This window comes from Lactuca virosa, chromosome 7 (assembly GCF_052849685.1).
Source record: "Lactuca virosa cultivar CGN04683 chromosome 7, Lactuca_virosa_CGN04683_v6, whole genome shotgun sequence".
NCBI classification, from domain to species: domain Eukaryota; kingdom Viridiplantae; phylum Streptophyta; class Magnoliopsida; order Asterales; family Asteraceae; genus Lactuca; species Lactuca virosa.
The window spans coordinates 266,942,114-266,951,201 of NC_136432.1; positions in this window are offsets into that span (position 1 = coordinate 266,942,114).

Here is a 9,088-nt window from a genome sequence, read left to right on the forward strand (position 1 = left end):
TGTGAGTTCTATGACTTCTCAATTGTTTGCATAACAACTTGGAAGCAATGGTAGGCCCTTGTGCTACCGAGTGGCAAGAAATTAAGATTGAACAAGTTCGGTCCATATGAGTTTGGATTTGTCACTAACATTGTCTTAAGATTATGGTTATGACAAATTCACATGGATAGGAACACATACACCATAAAATCTAAGTGTCATAAGGTTTCTCTCCAATTCATGAAAATAATTGTGAGGAAACGCTTTCACTAAGTAGATTTTAAAGAGTTAGCAACTGTGATATTTGCATTCTCAAATTCGATTATGACTACGGCATCCCTCTTCATAGTTCGAATTCTGAGAAATGGCAAAAGGTCTAAACATTTAAGAGTTATTGTTGTAAGTTCTAAAATTGTTTAGACACACATATGAGCTTTCTAATAAAAGGTGTGTGAGATTAGATAAAGGCTTATCGAAGCATCTCATGTCAGAAATCTAAACTTTGGTAAGAAAATCAATAAAGTATTGATTTCTAGAAGTCCAGCTGATTTTTGGATTTATGTCACAGCTAGGAGGAGCATAAATGTTATGCAAGTAACAAAATAATTGTTATGCTAGTGGGAGCATAATTATTATCGTAAGTGTTGCAAGTTAGCAATGATAATTATAAAAAACAAAGTTTTCAATTCGCAAAGTTGCAAGGTTGAAAAGTTGTTTTGCTATAATTAAAAGAAAGAAACTTATACTTCATTTCAATTCTAAAAGTTTAGATTGAGATTTTAATCTAATTTAGTTAAGGATTTATATGAATATCATGTTGAAATTCTTCAACATTAGAAATTCTATATATGGAAATATTATAGCAAAAGACTGGTCAACTATCATGTCTTTATGTAAGACATTATGAATCGTATCTCATATGCTTCGGGTATAGAATCGTATCTAATATTCATGTGTTCTAATTTTCCGAATGCCTAGGGCATTAAGAGGGAAAAAGGACTAGAACTGGATATGACTAAAGTTATTAAACAACTGTTAAGAAAAATCCAAGATTCGCCAAAGCATGGTTGCTTATGGATAATTGGATGAATAGTAATGGATGGACCATATTGCCATTATTATGAATAGACAGGATTCTATTAACAATAAGTTGTCATATGGCAAATATGGAAATGTTTCCATAATGGGAGATGGATATCAAGAATCTATGAGAAAGTTAGAAACTTTTATTCAAAAAGGATGTTTAAAGGAATGTGTTTTGAATATGAGACTTCGGATCTATGGAATTGTCTTATAACAATCTGCAATGGAAAGTTTCGTAATTGAAAAAGTCTCTGTGACTTGTGTACATAGTCATTACAAAAGGATCACTGCATATAAGTTTAGAATCTAAAAAATTACAGTAAGTGGCAAGAACTTGGTATTCTTACACTTACGATAAGGATTTGGAATTGTGAAATGAGTATCGTTGGAAATGTTTACAATTGATCTATTTCACAAAGTAAGGACCGTAGGTAAACATATGTGCATGCTTAGAGAATGGGATAGCTATTGTTTTAATTCAAGTATTATTTGAGAAATCGAAACAATATAAGAGAAAAGCCAATTCTGAGATAGTTCCATGTGCAAATGCCAAAGAGTCCACTTGTTTCTACTGCCATTTGAAAGGACATTGGAAGCGAAGCTGCCCTGAATACCTGAAAGATCTAAGAGAAGGTAAAGTAAAAAAGGTTTGACTCTACTTCAGGTAAATCCACTATCTAACATTATTAAGTTCCTGTTTGTAGATTCTTAATAAATGAGGTGATAAGATTACATTTTGATGTTTTGCAGAGTTTGATCGCGAAGAGATGGATTTCGATCGCATGGTTCGATGATCGGATTCTTGAGCTGCTGCTTGAGAGTTATGATAGATTGCTTAGAAATTTGTAATAACATAGTTTTCATTTGTAATTGCATTGTAAGGAAAAGTTTTCCGCACCTTTTATAAATAAATAAAATTTTGATTTTTTATCTTATTTATATTTCCTTGCAATGGCATGTGTGAAAATTAATGTTTGTATTTTTTAACAATATGGATTTGATTCTTTCGTTTGTGGTAGTGTCAAAATTCACCAAATAAGAGAAGATTCTCATCACCTAAGTTTCAGTTGGATAGAAACTTGGAATCATGCAACTTGTATTGCATGATGAATGAGAACCTTTGTCTTTGGGAAATTAAGACTAATTCCTTTTTCACATGTATATGTGAGTCAAGTGAAGGACTAGGGGATCAGCTACACTTTGTAGTGCGCTGATCAGGTCCACCACAAAGAACGATAAGACTATTCGTTATGGTTTACTAAAGTTAGTAAATATGGTTATGCTTACCTGAAAGATCTAAGAGAAGGTAAAGTTCACAACCAAGCCTATGATTGATGCCCTATCAAGACCTATGCTTATCGGTCTATAGATTAATATGGTATCATGCACTCCAGCCATCGAGCGAGTGAGGAGTTGTCAATTCCTAATAGCGTTATCCATAATGATCATTGCCTAAAATAGTTAATGGTTGGAGTAAAGAGTAAGGGAAAGGACTTAAGACGATAAGGCCTCATTTTTTGAGTTGCATAAACATACATAGCAAAATATAGAAATCAAGTTTGATACAAATTGATTTAAATACAACGAACAATAAATAGTTTTTCGGATATGCTTTTCCACCCCAAAACATAAAAACTGAAAATAAGGGAGGCGTGAATACTCACAATGCTTTGAGATGATGCAAATGATGCCTTGAACTAAGTTCTACTTGTACCACTACCGATTCCTACAACGATGTTACACACTAATGAGTCTGTAATCGAAATCTAATACTAGTATACTTAACTTCAACAATAGAATTATGCCAATATTGTGTTAAAGTTAGGTTTTGTATAAGTTGAAAATACTTTTTTGAAAATTCAGATTTTCATATACCAATTGACTTATTAACATTTGCAAGTGACAACCCCATTTTGTGTTATTGTTTGTAATGTATTTTAGACCTTTTGGAAGGGCTTTACAAGCTGAAAATCCAAAACTAAATCAAATCAGTTCTAAAAATTTCTAAACTTTACATTTCAGTTCTAACTATAATTTAGAACCCTCTTGTAATTTTTCATGATTTTTAAATATGTTTAATAATTTTTCCACCATTTATTTCCTTGAAAACATCACAAAATCGTGAAAAATAATAAACAGTTAATACCATTTAACAATCTTTTTATAAAACTATTATATAATGTATATAAACTGGGAAAAACACTCAAATTGATTTTTAAACAGTTTAACCCGATTTTATGATTTTTGTGTGTTTATTCTAACAAAAATAGAGATAATTAGAAAACAGATTCTAAAATTTCTCAAACTTTTTGTACTAGTGTTATTAGACGTATAAAAGCTGGGAAAAATATAAAAGTAGGCTTCGAAGTAGTGTATATATTTTCTTTGTTTTATTCACTTAAATAAGCATTAATTCATGAATAATTATTAAACAGTAAATGAAAATTTTAAAACTTTTTGTAAAATTCATATACAGTGTAGATAAGCTGGGAAAATTACGAAAATTTATTTTCATATAATGGAGTCCGAGTTTTGGATTTATGTGTATTTAATTTAAGAAATATAGCATAAACAGAAAAAAGAATTGATAATTCTTCAAAACTTTTGTAAAATTGTTAGTTGATGTATACAAACTGGGAAAAATATGAAAACTGGATTTTGAACTATTTAACCTATTTTTATAATTTTTGTATATTTATTCTTTTAAAAATGAAAATAAATACTAAATTGTTAACAAAACTGCCCAAACTTTATATTTGTGTCAACCTGTAATACAAGATGTTATGGAATATTCTTGAAATTTTTAGAACAGATTAACTATTTTTACCTGATCTATTCTCATAAATATGCATTAATTCACGAAAAATTAATAAACAGTAACAGAATTTCATTAAACTTTTTTATTCACGATTAATATGTGTTATAAGATATTATGGTAAAGTTTTATAATTTTTGGACAAATGTAGCTACTTATTACCAATTTAACCCATTAAACATTCATTAAATCGGAAAAAATAAGAAATACCCATGGAAAAATCTGTAAATTTATACATTTAGTCTTTTATGATGTCCATAAGAAGCGAAAATTACTAAATATGGCTTTACACATTTATAACTTAATTTTACTATTTATTTCTTTTCAACAAAAATAAATTCGAAATCACTAGAAGACGCTCACATAAATGCATGAAACTTCATTGAACGTCTTTAATCAGTGTATGGGTAATAGCAAAAAAATTTCAGAATTTATTGACCACAAAAAGTATTTTATGTGAATTATTGCTATATTTTCTTGCAATAATTATAATAATTAGAGAATTAAGTTATCTTCTGAAAATTTGCAGAACTTCTCATTTTGTTGGTGGGATTCTGGGAAAAATCAGATTGATTAGAAAAGAATTTTTAGATATTTATTTGCGAATAAATCCTTTATGAACATATTTGAAAGCTTTTAACAATAAACTTTGATCATCTAGCATCTAAGCTTGAAGATCATCACATACATATTGGTTTGAAGACCATTCATGAGTTTGAATGTTCAAAATTCGTTTTTGAAAGAAAACTTAGGGTGCATGTGATGATTTTCCACCAAAACTTGTAGAAATGTGCATTATGTTGATTTCGACTTAGGTTTTGGTCATGCGACATCCCTATTTACAGCATGCATGTTTTTTTTGGGTGAAATCCTACCACCATCATCATCAAAACCGTATGTGTGTGTATATGTTCATGATTTTTCATCAGAAAGGGGGTAGGAGAAGAAGATATGCAAGAAAAGTTGAAATCTTTGAAGGTAAAGTAAAGGAAATGTGAGGGATTCGATTTACCTTGATGTATAACACTAGACGTTGAATATTTTTGAGTCTTGACTAATTATTTTTGTGGGTTAGAGAGAGGGGGAAAGAATGGGGGTTTTAGAGAGAAGAAAAGAGAGAAAAGAGAGATTATATCTCTCTGGATAGCTCATCTCTCTCGTCATCTTTTTGGGGTTTCCCATGACCAAAAGCGGCCACCAAAATATAGAGATGCATATGGACTCATGCACAATGGACTGGCTAAATCTCTCCCACAGATTTGGCTTCTATGGTCGTCAGTTTTAGAGAGAAGGGGGAGAGAAGTTTTTAGAGAGAGAAAGAGAAAGATGGAGTGTGGGAAATGAGGGATGTGATTACGATTTTGGGAAGAGAGGTATGGGGAGGAGAGATCCAAATTTAAGAGATGTAATACCCTCTCTTTCTCTTTTCTTTATATAAAATTTAAATCTTTTATAAAAATATCAAAGTTTTATAAAATATACTACTTAACCTAGCTTTTATCCATAAAACCTTGATTTTTGGCTTATAAATTAATGGTAATTGGTAATGACCTAAATTTTATTTCCTTGGTTATATTTTCCTAAATTTAATTATTTTAAATTGATATTTTAAGGTTCATAATTATTTTAATTGAATTTTAGAGGTTAAATTTTATAAATTTAGGTTTTTAGGGCATTTAGGGTTTTTGAGAGTTTGTACATCTTTGGATATCAAAATTACTTGAATTTTGAGACTTCAAATTATTTGTGGGTTTTCTAACTCTTATTCAAGTAAGAAATAATGTTTGTAATTTAGTCGGTTTATTGGCATTTCTATGTAGTGATTCTGAGATTCAAGCGAAACTGAAGAATCAAGTATACTAGTCATAGTTTTCAACTCTGACTTAAGCTCCTATGACACTCGAACCTAATTTCAACTACTAGGTCAAGTGCATGATGTGTGTATATGATTCATGAAAAGGTGTTCAAGTCAAGGAATGACCCGAATTTGAATAGTTGTCACAGTTTAAGAAATTATGGAAGTCACGTATCAAAGTGAAATCTAAGTACACCATCCATTGTTTCTAACTGTTTCCAAGTTTATAGTAGGTTATAACTATTGGGTTTTAAGTACTATAACACTCTTATGGTGCACATACAACCCTAATGCTTTGGATCTAAGTTTTCTCCAGTTATACTGTAACATCCGGAATTTCAAGTATGTTAGTGAACGGTTGAATTTTTGAGGTTTATGGAGTGACTCGACGAGTTGGGAGTCCAACTCGCCGAGTAGGGTCGGGTGTCGTGTGAGATTTAATGATTGGAATCGACGAGTCAGAGAGCTGACTCGCCGAGTAGGTGCTGGGCAGAGAAACACTAATTTCCGGGGTTTGGGACCTATTTAAAAGCACTTATAGCCTCATTTGCGGCTACCCTTCCTTGAGAGAAAGCCCTAAATGTGCATAGAGAGCCATGAGAGTCTTGGAAGCTAAAACTTGGAGTAGACTAGTGCATCTCTTGAGGAGAAAAGGAGATCATCCAACAAGGAAGCTAGAGAATCAGTGGATCTAGTGTAACTTCGTGCAAGGGCTTGAGTAAAAGGTAAAAGCTTGCACCTTTCTTGTTATTTTGCTTAGATCTTGTTGCTATGGAAGATTAGGGTTTCTTCCACCATTATTGGGACTTTAAATGCATAAGGTCCCTTTTGAGGTCTAGACTTCAGATCTGGACTTTGTGAGGTCCAGAGAGTCCAAAGATTGTAGCTTTATTTAGCCATATAAGAGTTATTGTGGTTAATCATCCTTGTTAGAGTTATATTGGCATTATGAGCCCTATATGCCATGTTTAAACGTAAATCTTGCAGCTTTACGTGACAATCGACCCTTAGGATGGTAGATCTAGTGTTTGGGGTGATGGATCTGCCTTAAATCATTTGAATGAGGAATCTGATCGAAGGGACTCGCCGAGTCCATGGCTTGACTCGACGAGTCGGGTAGGGTTTGTCCCGATGAGTTTGATCATACGATAAATCGTCGAGTTGGGGGTCAACTCGACGAGCTGAGCTGGAGTTTCTGGAGACTTCTGAGGAAAAGAGGGTACTCGACGAGTTGCATGAGTGCACTCGATGAGTCAGGTCAAACATGGACTATTGACTGGAGTTTGACTTTTGTTGACTTTGGGGTTCTGGTCAACATGAGTGATAGAGGCCATGGAGGGGTAAAATGGTCTTTTATCCACTTCAAAGGGTTAGAGAGAGAAAGAACAAGCTTTGGTTATTTGAGTCATGGAAAGAGTATTAGTTAGAGATATTTACCCTGTGTGTTAGGCGGGGGCTAGTTCGAGATTCGAGTACAGGGATAATTGCTTGCGTGCTTCGAGGGGAGTCTTCTCACTACACCTTACCTAGAGTGGTAAATATGTATGACCGGAAGGTCTTATGTTGTTATAAGCATTATGAGATGTATGTTATCTATGTGATATGTATATGCTATGTCCTGAGCTTGTAGAGTTTGGACCGGAAGGTCAACAGAGTTTGATGTATGTTATCTATGTGATACGTATATGCTAGTCCTGAGCTTGCAGAGTTTGGACCGGAAGGTCAACAGAGTTTGGACCAGAAGGTCAACAGAGTAGGACCGGAAGGTCTACAGAGTTAGGGCCGGAAGGTCATCATGGTAGGACCGGAAGGGCTACCAGAGTTGTGGGACCGGCAGGTCTACTGAGACACATTGATCGGAAGGTCTTACAGAGCTATAGCCTCGAGTGGCTAGTTATTTGTGTGTGGTATTGTGGGGAACTCACTAAGCTTCATGCTTACCGTGTTATGTGTTATGTGTTTCAGGTTTCTCAGGATCATGGGAAGGCACCGACTTGATTGTACACACCAGTAAAAGAGTTATGTTTTGAGGATCCTGGATTTTGACATAATGTTTTGAAAACTTTGTTAACTGATATTGGAGTTTCGATAATGTGACATGTGTTTTTATGAAATTAAAAATGAATATTTTGGTTGAAAATTTTACGGTGTTACAAGTTGGTATCAGAGCCTTGGTTTGAGGGATTCGGATGCACCTCCGGTTGCGTTTGAACTCAAACTGTGGATTTGAGAAAGATTTTCAAAAGAGATAAATTTTTCTAAAAATGAGAAAGAGTTTAAGAGAAAACAAGTTGGAGCAGTGTGTACAATTAGCCAGAGCCGGAACAGTGATTTCCCAAAATACCCTTACTTTTGTGTTATGAGATATTTATGAGATATCTTATGAGATATTATGCATGCTAGAGATAGGATAGGTATTTCGTAATTTAGGACTAGAGTGGCCTGATTTGTGATGCCTTAGCCTAGGAATTGTGCTATCTGTGATTTGCTTTTGAGTATATGCGGAGTAAGAGTATCCAGCAGGAATCCTTTTTAGAGAGGGATTGGAGTAGAGGAGTAATCTAGGAGAGATACCTAGATGAGCATTTGAGGAGTCTACTGAGAGAGTAGTCAGATGCCCGCGTGGGGTAAAGTTGCTTGAGTCTGGTGATATCCATTTGAGTATGAGCATAGCAAGTGAAGTCGTAACCTAGAGTGGTTTTACATGTTGGTAAAGATTATTCGATGCCCGAATGTTTCTTGCTTCATGCTTTGTGGAACTCTTGATGATGGGAGTCAGCTACTAAGTGAATATGACGATATTCAGGAAGTAGATGGCTGGTATCATAAGGAGTTCTTCAGCAGCTGATGGCAGAGAAGTGTGAGAACCTAAGAAGAGCCTAGGAGAGGGTGACCCTAGTCAGATGAGTACGCTGACAGAGTAGAGCATTTCGTAGAGGAGCGAACACACGTGACGGGATTGGTGATCGAGAGGATTGAGCAGCTATTTAGGAACTCGGGGATGGTCCTTGTAGAAAGTATGGGTAGATGTGGCAGGTAGTATGGGCCCGTACTACTGAAAGAAGAGGACCCATACTTGATACAGGGAGCATTCCGGAGGTTTTAAGTAGCAGATCGAAAGGTGATGTCATGATTCGAGTACCATCATTTGTAGCAGATCGAGAGGTGATGTCATGGTTCGAGTACCATGATTCATAGCAGATCAAGAGGTGGCCACATGGTTCGAGTACCATGACTCGTGGCGGTTAGTGCTTCTGGTTTACTAGTTATTCTGTTGTGATTGGTGAGATGCCAGTTGGAATCGCAAGACTCAGGGGTGAGTAGAAGATGGTGATTTATGGAGGATTACGATCAGA